Below are 12,476 nucleotides of genomic sequence, written 5' to 3'. Positions count from 1 at the left end.
ACTGATGCTGAAGCTGAAGCTCCAACACTTTGGCTGCTTTATGTGAAGAACCGACTCACTGGAAAAGACCCTGATGCTGGGAAGGATTGAAGGTAATAGGAGAAGAGGGTGACAGAGGATGAGATGGTTGGATGGCATCACTGACTCAATGGACATGAGTTTGAGCAAACTTTGGAAGATAATGAAGAACAGGGAAGCCTGGCATACTGCAGCCCATGCTATCACAAAGAGTCAGACATGACTTAATGACTAAACAACAACACACTTTTTAATAAAATTTTTATATAAGATAAGCTTCTATAATGAGTTCTTGAGTGAGACTGTTCCTGTTTTCTCATTTTAGTTAAAGCCTCAAGGCTGATAAATGGTAAATAACACTGTAGTCTAAAGAATAAAACAAGTAGTCAATGCTCTCTCTGCTGCTGCTGCTCTTTAGTTGCTCAGTCTGGTCTGACTCTTTGCAACCCCATGGACTGTAGCCCCTCAGGCTTCTCTGTCCATGGAATTTTCTAGGCAAGAATACTGGAGTGGGTTGCCATTTCCTTCTCCAGGGGATCTTCCCGACCCAGGGACGGAACCTGTGTCTCCAACTTGGCAGGCGGACTATTTACAGTTGAGCCACCTGGGAAGCCCAAGACTCCCTTAGAAATAGTCAGATGTGTCCTTCATATTCGCCTCCATGACTCCAACCAGGCTTTATAGTGATAAGACTAAAAATTCAAGGAAGTGGTTGAAATAGTAGAGTTTGTGAGAGCAGACGACTGCAGCCAGGGAAAAACTGCATACCTTCTCCTCACTCAGCCACGTGAAAGAGGCTCCAAAGAAATCACTCTTAGAGGTTGGGGGTGGGGTGTTGATTTTTACAGAGACTGACATTTCATTTATTGGTTGGATATTTGTGTATACAATTGACTCTCTGATCTGCCCCTTGATACTGCCTGAGCAGATAAAGAGGCAGTTGGAGAGATGAGAAGGAAAGGGAGGGTGATAGTCTCACATCCTATACCATTGCTGTCAGGCAAGACTGTGAAGGATTTTTGTGAGCCACATGGATGTCACACAGGTGATCAGACCTGAGCTATCTAAAAGTACCCCATCCAGGAGGCTGGCTTGACATATGTGCAAAAGAAGCTGTAGAAGGGACCTCAGCGCCCAGGAACTAGAGGAGAGGTGGTTTATAGAAGTCTTCTGTGGTCATTGAGAGAGAGCAGAGCCTATGTCAGGTAAGTCTGCCCCAGGAACCAGTGTTATATGCTTATCTCAGAGAGCTAATCTACAGCCAAGAGGAAACCAATGGTATGAGGTGCTTCTTTCTTGCAAGCTTCTTCTTCTGCGCTAACACCACAGGAATGAGGGGTAGAACCAAGTGACGGTGAAGAGGACAGTCAAAGAATAGACTAGCTCCCCTACCTCTTTCTACGTGTCCTTTAGGCATATATTGCCAGGATAGGGGAATCTAGGTTTTGTAGGGTCTTATATAATTCAGGAAACCATCTTTATTGAGTTTGAATACATATTTACAGTTTTGTATGAGGCCCCTGAAAGTTCAGAGCCCTGACCTTCATTATCTTTGCCAGAAATCCAATACTTAAGGGACTGAAGAAAAGAACCATGAATTGCATATGACATTGATGTCTTTATTTAGTAGAGGCAGACTTTTAAAAGTCCCAAATCAATCAATTTATCTATCTATCTATCACCATAATGGGGGTGTTCCTATAATTGAAAGTAATGGAAATCTAGGTTATGCCCAAGATGTTATCAACGAGCACAGAAAGTAGGTCTGTCATGGTATATTAAAAAGCAGTGGTTGGAGAATAATAAAGTCACTTCCTGATTGTACTCCCAGAATATGTAATAGCCTCCGCTCTAATTCCTTGTAAAACAGTCAGGAAAAAATTAGCACCTTATAATTACCTAAGCTGAACCCATTAATTAGATGTTAATAATTATAGATAGATAATTAATGATAAAATGAGAGCAATCACTTCAGAGTTCCTAGATGTGGACAAAAATGCCAGAGGAACAAGGTCTAGAAGGCAGATTGTTTGTTAATACAGAGGTCTAAGTACTCTTGCCTAAAAAATCCCATGGATGGAGGAGCCTGGTAGGCTGCCGTCCATGGGGTCGCTATGGGTCGGACACGACTGAGAGACTTCACTTTCACTTTTCACTTTCACACATTGGAGAAGGAAATGGCAACCCACTCCAGTGTTCTTGCCTGGAGAATCCCAGGGACGGGGGAGCCTGGTGGGCTTCCGTCTATGGGGTCACACAGAGTCGGACACGACTGAAGTGACTTAGCAGCAGTAGCAGGTTCATTTTATTTTTGATCTCACAGAGGATATAGGGACCGTTCCTTTGCCTGAGTCATTTTGTATCCTTGTTGTAACAGTTTCGATTGTGAACAGGACTTTGTTTTCTTTTCTCCTAAAGAAGGCATTTTCTACTAGTCTCATAATCAAATAATAAGAGACTGTGAGCACCCTATTAATTCAGTCCACGCCCCGAAGCAGACTATCTTCTTTAGGCACATGATATCTGATCAACGTTGCCCCATACTTCAGTTACCACCTGGTCCCCCATATATAAATGGGAACATGAAAACTCCAGAAACAACTGTCCAGGAAGCAGCGTTTCCGTTTTATGAGGATTTCTGACAGCAAATACATGAAACATTAGAAGTTTGGCTAAAGGCTATCAAAAATACTCAGGTGAATTATATTTAGAAAGTTCATCCATGAGTTTATACTATAAGGTAACCTATATTGTCTTAAGACTTCATTGAACACTTAGTGGATAAGATAGCTTCTCAAATTTTTGAACAAAAGAATTCTCAAAAAAGTGTCTTTGTTGTTGTTGTTTGTTTCTCTGCGTAGGCAATAAACAACTTGAAGATAAAACTTTTCTTCATGTTTCTGGTGAGCCTCAGATCTGGCTTGGAACACAACAGGTATCCAAGAATATTTGTGAACCAATTATTTGAATCATCAGACCTATTACCAGTGTGATGAGTTGGGAAATTTAATGATAATTAGGATGATGACAAGAGGGAAGAGAGACTAGAATGTAGCTTTACTTCTGAATGTCCATTTTGGTAATTGCCAAAAATTTAAGTTCACACAACTAGACAACCTTCTGTGTAACAGGATTGATGAAGTCTAGGTTTCTAAAGTAGAAATTAACCCATCCTGGGTTAAATGAGTTTGTGACCAGAATAACTAAAATATAATTAGAGTCCAAGCCTGTGGGATACCGGATCACTACGACTAGCGTTGCACTGAACTGGAATCGGAGTACAGATTGAATGGCACAGCTGTCAATCACTCAGAAGTGACAGCTGTAAGTGACCGTAGGGGTCTGCTCTATTGAGAGCTTTAGAACGAGTGAGAGCAACCCAAGAAAATGCGCACTCTCGCTGACCTTAGCTTGGAAAGCCATGAGCTTTGTCAGCCTTGTCTATAAGACTTTTCCCCCCAGTCTCAGCGAGGGACTGCATAAGGTGCTCTTTTTATCAGGGGAACACTCACACCACAGGAAGTAACACTCTCAAAGTAGAACACATGTAAGTAACAATAGTAGCACCTTCAACTTGAAAGCTCAAAGTTACCCAAGTAGCACTTTCATCTGGAACAAAAAGACCTGGAGGATATTTTTAGTAATAGTCCTGATCATGGAAAATGCATCTGCTCTGGTGATTTCAAGTTGCGAGTCTACTTTGGTGACTAAGCTGGGGTGGGAGTAGGATTTGAGAGGTCTTTTAACAGCCTTATACACGCTAAACTGCCTGTAGCCTCTAATAAATGGATGCTTAATATTAGGATCATCTCTTTTTGCATCACTATTTCTCCTTGGGATGTTCCTTCTACTCTTCAAGGCTTAAAAACATTTTAAGAATTCATAGTCCTCAACTCAGGTTGAAAATCTAATCTGATGACAGATTCTAGAAGTCCTCCTCAACAGTGAATCACAGATCCTCTCTTGCCCCATTCCTCCTGTTGCCTTTCTAGACCCTGAGGGTTCATCATGTTACCCTAGTTTAACACATGTGTATGTGCTTCTGATTAGGCTTTGCTGTCTGTCTGTCTAGTCTTTCTTCTAGTTTATCCATCTTGCAAATCACTGCCGGACATGGCTGCAAAAAGGGTAACTCCAGTGACCCTCCTCAAGAGATTTATTTTTAAGATAAGAGATGAAATCCAGTCTAACTCTTAATTTTGATGTTTAAATCTACTTTTCTCATCTTATAGTGCCTTCAGAGGCACTCTGCTTCTGTTCAATTTGTCTCTTAATGTTTTTCCTATTGATACCATGTTTGACGTCAATTTTTGACTTTTGGGTTGCTTCTAGGACCTCTTTCCAAGCCTATTTTGAGCTACCCATCCATCACTCAAAGCCCCTCTCAGAAGCATTCTCTCCCTGAAACAGTCTTGAAGTAGTTAAATTCTTTTAAATTCTTCATATATATTGTTGACATTTTTGATTGTGGTATTGTTGACAGTATCAACTGTTAATTATCAACAACTCCTTTTATAGGAGGTATTCTTATACTTCTCTTATTCTTCCCTTGAAGCTGTAAATTTCTGGGACTAAAGGTCTGGGACTCTTGTCTTATTCAGCCCGCAGTGCCTGAAGTGGTACCCTGGTTAGAAGTCAATCTGTATGACTACAGCTTATTTACGTAACTGCATGTTTCATTACATATATATTTAAACATATTTTAATTAAATAAGTAAAATAATTAGAGTCACATCAAAGAGAAAATGGGCCACATCTTACTTTATGGTTACTTAATTCTTCAGTTGGGTTTTTTTCCCCTATTGAAAACAGCCCCTAAACTACTGTGTAAGTGGCAGGTTTTTTGTTTTCTGTTTTTTTTTTTTTTAATGGAAAGGTTACAAAGCTTGAACACATGATTCAGAAGCCAAAAAGGATAATTAAGTCACTCTTGCAATGACATGTTTTAAATGGAGTGTTTTTCTATCAGCTAAATCTACCTGAAGAAGAATATTAAGGATTTTTTTTCCACCTACGACTTTGTCACATAATAAATTGTATTGGAAACTTTTATGTGCTCCTTTAAAATAGCATACCCAACTTCAACATTGCCTTAGATGGCATGCCGGTCACTTAAGAACATCACTTACAAATTATTTGCCAAGTTATTTTTACAGGCCAGAGTTTCTCCTGAGGGAAATGATTTTAAATGTTTGGCTGACTTGGGCCTCCAACAAATAGTGCTTGTCAATAAATATTAAAGAATCATATGAATATGGAGCTGGAAGTCTGAATTATACCTCTGCCATGGGATTTATTATCCTCCTCTCACCATACCTGGGGTATGGAGGCTAAAAGGTCTGTTGCAAATCCTGTTTTATTCATTGAGAAACATCCACTGAGGACTATTCTTGAAACTTTCGCAACAGTTGAGGACTTCTATAATAAAGCAGGTTTTTTTCCCTGTGTCATCTTATCAGAAAAGAAAAATGCTGATGAGACTGTAGTGCTGCTTTCAAAAATGCCATCTTCCTTTTGAGTTCTGGATATAAAATGTAGGATCTGAGATGCTAAGTGAGGGAATTTGGAATGTGAGACTTTGTTTTCATTGAACACTTCAGGAACAAAAGATTAAATAATTAACCTAAAAAAAACCACCTTCAAAGGGCTGGATTTTGTCCAGGGTAGCTTGGGCTGTGGAAGAGCTGATGGACATTTCTCAGCTCTCTTCTGGCTGTGTTTCAGAGGCCTAACCACAAGTGGCCAGGGGTTCAGAAGTGGATGGATTGTCTTCTTGCTTTTATCATCGGCTGTACTGTGACCTCAGTGGTCATTTACCCAGCACTGTTTCTGTCCGTGTTTAATGATCCTGGAATGTGAGAGTGCAGTGATTAGGGGCCTGGACTCAGAGCCAGGCTGCCTGCTTTGAATCACTGCTCTGCCACCTAGTAGTCTTCTAGCCTGCAGCAAGTCAGACCTCTCTGAATCGGTTTCCTCACCTCTCTGACGCTAGGTCTGGGTAAAACATCAGTGCAGCTTAGAACTCCTCTCACCTGGGTCCTTTCCTATGAGTCTTTTCTGACTGTGCTAAGCCCCAAAGTCCTGAACTGAAGAATTCAGTTTGCTCTTCTGAAGGAGTGTGAACGCGGTGACTTCTGAATGCCTGAGTAAGTTAGAACAGAGAGACAACCTGGGCTCCTATGATTTTTCTCAAAAATGGGGGTAGGGGTTATCCAGGCTTCATTTTGAGGCTCTGTTTCTACTGCTAATGGACGTGAAACCCCAGGGGGGATTTCCAGCTCTGACTCACCCTAACCTGAACTCACTGGATACAGTCAGAACCCACTGGGTTGAAGAATGAAGCAAGTTAAATCCTTTCTTGACTTATTCTTCTTGGCTCCCTCTAAACCTGAGGCCTTATCTTCTCCAGCATCTCATCTCACCGTTGGCCTTTTCTTTCCTGAAGTGGAACTTGAGCCATGCTAGAAAGTCTGACCATCTTGCTACTGCTTTTCTGCAAGGGCCGATGCTGTTCTCTGAGGCTGGTTGTCTGAGTAGCAGAGCGCGATCTCCCGTGCCCAGGGTTGAGTAACAGTTTCTGGGAGACTGTGGAAAGTATGCATTATTGGCATAATAGATCAAGACTTTCATCAACATAAAAGGAAAGGAATTACAAGGTACTTGCTGACAGGGAATTGTAGCTTGAGAGGGCACTCAGGGGCCAGATACACTGAAAGCATTTTGGCACAGCGAAGTGTATTTCCTGGACAGATGTGTTTCATTCGTGATGGAAGGGCCTCACACTTCTCTTGCGTTCTAACACGCTGGTTACAAGTCAGCTGCAGCCATGTTGTGTCAGATACTGTTATCACAGGAAGTTCAATGTTGTCACCCCCTTACGGTGACATTACTTCAAGAAAACCAGACCAGAGCTGTCTTGTGAGAAGGAGAAAGCGTTTTTATTTCGTGTTTTCTCCGTTCATCTTGGTGCTCAGATCAGGTTAACAGTGGCAGTGTTGGTCTTGGTGTCTATGCCACGTTTTGCCTTTTCTGATTTCTCCTTACAGATTCCATGCAGTGTGAGAACTGCATTCAGAAGGGCTAGCTTGCAAAAGTGTCGCTTAGAAACAATGGAGGTGTTTTTTTTTTCATTTTCTCACAGAAAGAAAGAATTCTTTTATCAACATTTTATTTCATGGAGGTATAATTGATTTATAATGTTGTGTCAGTTTCTGGTGTACAGCAAAGTGATTCAGATACACACATATATAATATAGTTTGTATTTGCAAATCCCAAACTCCTAATCCACTCCCTTCCCCACTCCCCCTCCCCCCTTGACAATCACAAGTCTGTTCTCCAAAGAATTCTTCATAAAAAAAAAATTATTAACATGTTAGTGAAGTCACAAAATATAATCTTTTCTTATTGTTATGTATGAGAAAATCTGGAAGGTAGAAGTTATTTTCCTCCCATTTTCACACCGACTACAATGTTTCAGGTCTTCTTTATGCCCATTATTTTCTGCAGAGCCAAATAAGTAGATTCAGAGTTTTCCTTGCCCTCCAGAGCTCCTTTTCATCATAAAGTCTAATAAGAAGGCCCCAGACATAACTCCAGTGTCCCAGACTGCCCTTTACACCAGACGAAAGGTAAAACGAGCCGATCAAGTAACAAACTACAAATTGATGCAGGCAGTGAGAACAGAAGACTGGTTTTGTGCCCTGTAACGTCTGCATAAAAGTGGAGAATATGGTTAAAAACATTGGCGGCAGCCAGTTACCGGAATAGCTAGCACTTCCAGGAACAAATGCATTCCTAATGAATCTGCGGACACTGCATTTACCGCAACAACAGCAGACTTTCTCACACAGGCACTCCACGGTGCCCGCCTGCACGGGCTTTATTGACCTTCTGCAAACACTGATGGAGGAGCGGGCTGCCAGAGAGTGAGAGGCAGAGAGCCATCCAAAACATCTTGGAAAGGCCTCTGAGAGAAATTTTTAGTGTTTAAAAGACATACTATTCTTCTCTCTGCCAAAGTCTTTTTTTTTTTTTTGGTTGTTGTTGAAGAATTCAAAGACTGAAAAAAATATATATATATGGTTTTCTAAAGACATAGTCACGCAATCCTTTCCAAGACCCACAATACCTGCTGAGATTTTGTATCATTCTAAAGCGGCTCAAGTGTCTTGATTATAGTATAAACACACATTCTGACTGACTGAGAAAGGCTTTTTTTCCCCTTTCACTGCTCATTTACATAGGTTTATAATCTTCCTGTGTAATGAACAGTAAGTCTAGCATGAAGAAATATCTTCTACAGGACACAACCTTGCTTAAACACTAAATAGTTTGGGCCTTGGAACTGAAGAGAGAACAGCTTTTTCACATCTGACTACAGCCAGAGGAATGAAAGGCTTTATAGAGTATTTTAGACAGCTCAAAGTCACCACCTGATTCACCGTTGGCTACTAATGGCAACTTAATACATCCTGATAAATATGAAACTACAAGTTTCATTTTGGAGGAAAATACTCTATAAATGAAACATTTTTTCCCATATATATATATATATATAAAACCGAATCACTTTGCTGTATAGCAGAAATTAACACAAAGTTATAAATCAACTATACTTCAAAAAATATTTTTAAGAGAAACAGAAAAAAAATAATTCTTTTCCTGAGAAGTGTTTTACATTTGTGCACTTGGCCAAACTGGCTAAAGGTTAAAAAATTCAGGTAATCAAACATTACCACCTTGTTCTTCTTCTTTATGGAAGAGCTGACCTCCCCCCAAAATATCTCACTAGCTGAAATAATTTAGTTCTTCTGGAAAAATACTATAACTAAAACTGGCATCGCCTCTTCTTTTAGGCACTGAAATTAAAGTCACAGCATTCTTCATCCAAGATCTGCTATACCTGTGAACAATAAAAACCGATGGTGGTATTAGTTGTTGGACTCCAGGTAAATTACTCATAGCTGTCATCACCATCATATTCTCTGCTCCACCCTAAAGCAAACACAGATAGAGACAATGGTGCCAGGACAAATTGCAATAAAACATTGAATCCTCAAGCAGCTATTCTGTATATAGATCTGGGGTAAATAAATTATACAACTGCCACGAGCACACATTTATCATTTCATTTTATCTGTGATGTTACTGACTCAACTAAAGACCACATCCAGTAAAACCCTGTTTTAATGACCAGCTCCAGACATCAAATTTATGCTGCTCTGGTTGCTTGTGGTTGGAACTCTAACTATTGAATAAATGGCTCTGTCTTCAAAAGATTGGGTTGACCTGCTGATTTGAAACCGCTTCCCAACAGCAGTTAACAGTGGCCACCCAGCTGAGATCAGAGGAGTTGAAACAGGCCTTTATGACAGACGCAAGGGAAGAAGTTATCTGTCAGACAATCATGACTTAAAAGCATCCCAGAATCCTAGATCTGTAAATAACCAAAGGCACTAACTACCACGTGTTCACCCCAAACATCACCAGTTCCTGTGTAATTGAAGAAAAGTGGGATCTTTAATTTTCACCCTGACTACAAACTCATCGGTCCATTTCTCTGCTTGATAGCATGTGAACCAATGGTAATCAGGGCAAGTGAAAGAATATACAGATCGTATGTGAGACTTCTTAATAACTGAGCAAATGAAAAGAGATACACACTTGAAAGAATATTGTGAAAATAAGGTTTTGAGACTTTGCGTTTCAAGGGTATGAGATACACAAGAATGTGATATCTTGAAAGAGCTCCCCTACTTAATATATTTCATTAACTCTAGTCACCTCTTCCTAGTTTTGCTGCAGTTATTCCTCCTGGCTCTGGTTGTTGCTCCATTTGTGAAACATTTCTTTTCAGCATGTAAGCAGCTGGTCCAATGTGTGTTGTATTTGTTTATGATTTTTGCCGATGTTTCTTTAAATTAGCCTATTGACAGTATTATCACCTAGGCACATTTTATTGTGGGAAATTTTCATTTTCCTGTAATATATGCTTGGCTGAAAAGATTAGTTGGTATCAAATTATCCATAGCCTTGAGTGGGATATAATATGTTTGAACTTTCCCTGGTGGCTCAGCTGGTAAAGAATCCACCTGCAATGCGCTAGACCTGAGTTTGATCCTTGGGTGGGAAGATCCCCTGGAGACGGGAAAGGCTACCCACTCCAGTATTCTGGCCTGGAGAATTCCACGGATGCAAAGAGTCAGACATGACGGAGTGATTTTCACTTTCTTTATAACCTACAAGGAAGAGCTTTTATAAAGACTTCTACCTGGACCCACACATAAGGCTTCTGATTTTACTGGCCTGGAGTAAGTTCTGAGCATTGTATGAAGAAAAGAAAATCTCTTCACATACATTGATTAGGGTTCCAAAAAAAGCAATTCAAAGGAAAAGGCTTTATTGAAGGGATAACTTATAAAAGTGTGAGCAAGATTAATATGACAAAAGGAGAAGGTGGCCAGAAATTAGTAACATCTGGAATCCATTTAGCTTCTAAGCCAGAACTGTAAGGACAAAGCTATTGCTAGAGAAGTGAGTCCCAAAAAGAAAAAGTCTTAGGAAAAAATACTCTGATCTTTCTTATCTGTCTACCTGTCTTCTATCAGGGCCTCCCATTGGCTAAACCCAGGGGGGAGGGAATTCAGGTGGTGCACTGTATGGGCTTATCCTCCTGGGGCCAGAACATGGTAGAGAGGATGAAGAATGTATAACAAGTGGAAAATAACAACATAACAGGTGACTTTTCTGTACAACCAAGTTTAAGAACTTCTGCTATAGACAGTGGGAGGATCAGAAAGCTCTGCTTCACACTTGAAACAGAGACCAGAGAGGAATACTACACATCCAGTGTCACACAGTTAGGACACATGAGGTTCAGGGGTTGAAGATCTCCCAAGTTATCAAACATGCAACTGCTGTGATGAAAATGATATTCAAGGAAAATTAATTTGGCAATAAGGTACAGAAATGTCTTTAAAGAAAAAGGTGTTACAGGCAAAGACAGAAGTTTGGAAAATAGGTGAGAGTTCAAGGGTGAAATTTTAGGATGCTATGGATGTGAGAGTTGGACTATAAGGAAAGCTGAGTGCTGAAGAATTGATGCTTTTGAACTGTGGTGTTGGAGAAGACTCTTGATAGTCCCTTGGACTGCAAGGAGATCCAACCAGCCCATCCTAAAGAAGATCAGTCCTGGGTGTTCATTGGAAGGACTGATGTTGAAGCTGAAACTCCAATACTTTGGCCACCTCATGCGAAGAGTTGGCTCATCTGAGAAGACCCTGATGCTGGGAAAGATTGAGGGCAGGAGGAGAAGGGGAAGACAGATGATGAGATGGTTGGATGGCATCACCGACTCAATGGACAGGAGTTTGGGTAAACTCTGGGAGTTGGGGATGGACAGGGAGGCCTGGCTTCCTGAGGTTCATGGGGTCACAAAGAGTTGGACACGACTGAGCGACTGAATTGAACTGAACTGAAACTAAAGCTATGAAAGTTGGAATGGAAAGGAGGAAACAGATTTTGCAGAGTGTGCAAAAAAAAAAAGGACAAACTTTTGTGTATTACTGTACTGATGAAAAAGGTGAATGAAAAAGAACTTGGAATCAAATATGACTTGGGTAATTCTAGTCCAGAAAAATAGGAGAGAGGTGATAATAGTAATAAAATAAGGACAAGAGTAGAAGTTGTTTCTGTAGAGAAGAAGAAGAATTCACTTTTGGCCAACTTAACAGAATATATGAGTTGATGAGTCCGTTGTTAGTTGGTTATATAGGAACTGGGGTATGTGGTTTAAATATATAGTGTACAGTAAGCATGTCTGCAGTCCTTAGTTATTTGTAGTTAAATTGAAATACTTAGGTCTCAGTTTTTATCCATATTATACACTGTGCTAATTTATCAGGTAGGGAAAATTCTGGAGCCATGTTAAAACATTTATTTCACTAAGAAAACATGGGGGCCTTTCCTAGCTGTTTTCATCCCTAGCTTACTAGACCAAATGAATTATGTGTCCTTTAGTAAGTTTCAAGACTATATTATTCTTGAATTTGATACTGATGTGTCTGCAGGTTTCTTAAAAAATCCAATTAGCAGCACATTTTCCTATATCAGCTTATGATAAATATACATTCAGTTCAGTTCAGTTCAGTTGCTCAGTCGTGTCCGACTCTCTGCAACCCCATGAATCACAGCACGCCAGGCCTCCCTGTCCATCACCAACTCCCGGAGTTCACTCAAACTCATGTCCATAGAGTTGGCGATGCCATCCAGCCATCTTATTCTCTGTCGTCCCCGTCTCCTCCTGCCCCCGACCTTTCCCAGCATCAGAGTCTTTTCCAGTGAGTCAGCTCGTCGCATGAGGTGGCCAAAGTATAGGAGTTTCAGCTTTAGCATCAGTCCTTCCAATGAACACCCAGGATTGATCTCCTTTAGAATGGACTGGTTGGATCTCTTTGCA

Source organism: Moschus berezovskii, chromosome 8 (assembly GCF_049115385.1).
Source record: "Moschus berezovskii isolate FMDL1 chromosome 8, NW_MosBer_1.0, whole genome shotgun sequence".
Taxonomy (NCBI): domain Eukaryota; kingdom Metazoa; phylum Chordata; class Mammalia; order Artiodactyla; family Moschidae; genus Moschus; species Moschus berezovskii.
Note: the sequence above shows the minus strand (reverse complement) of the source record.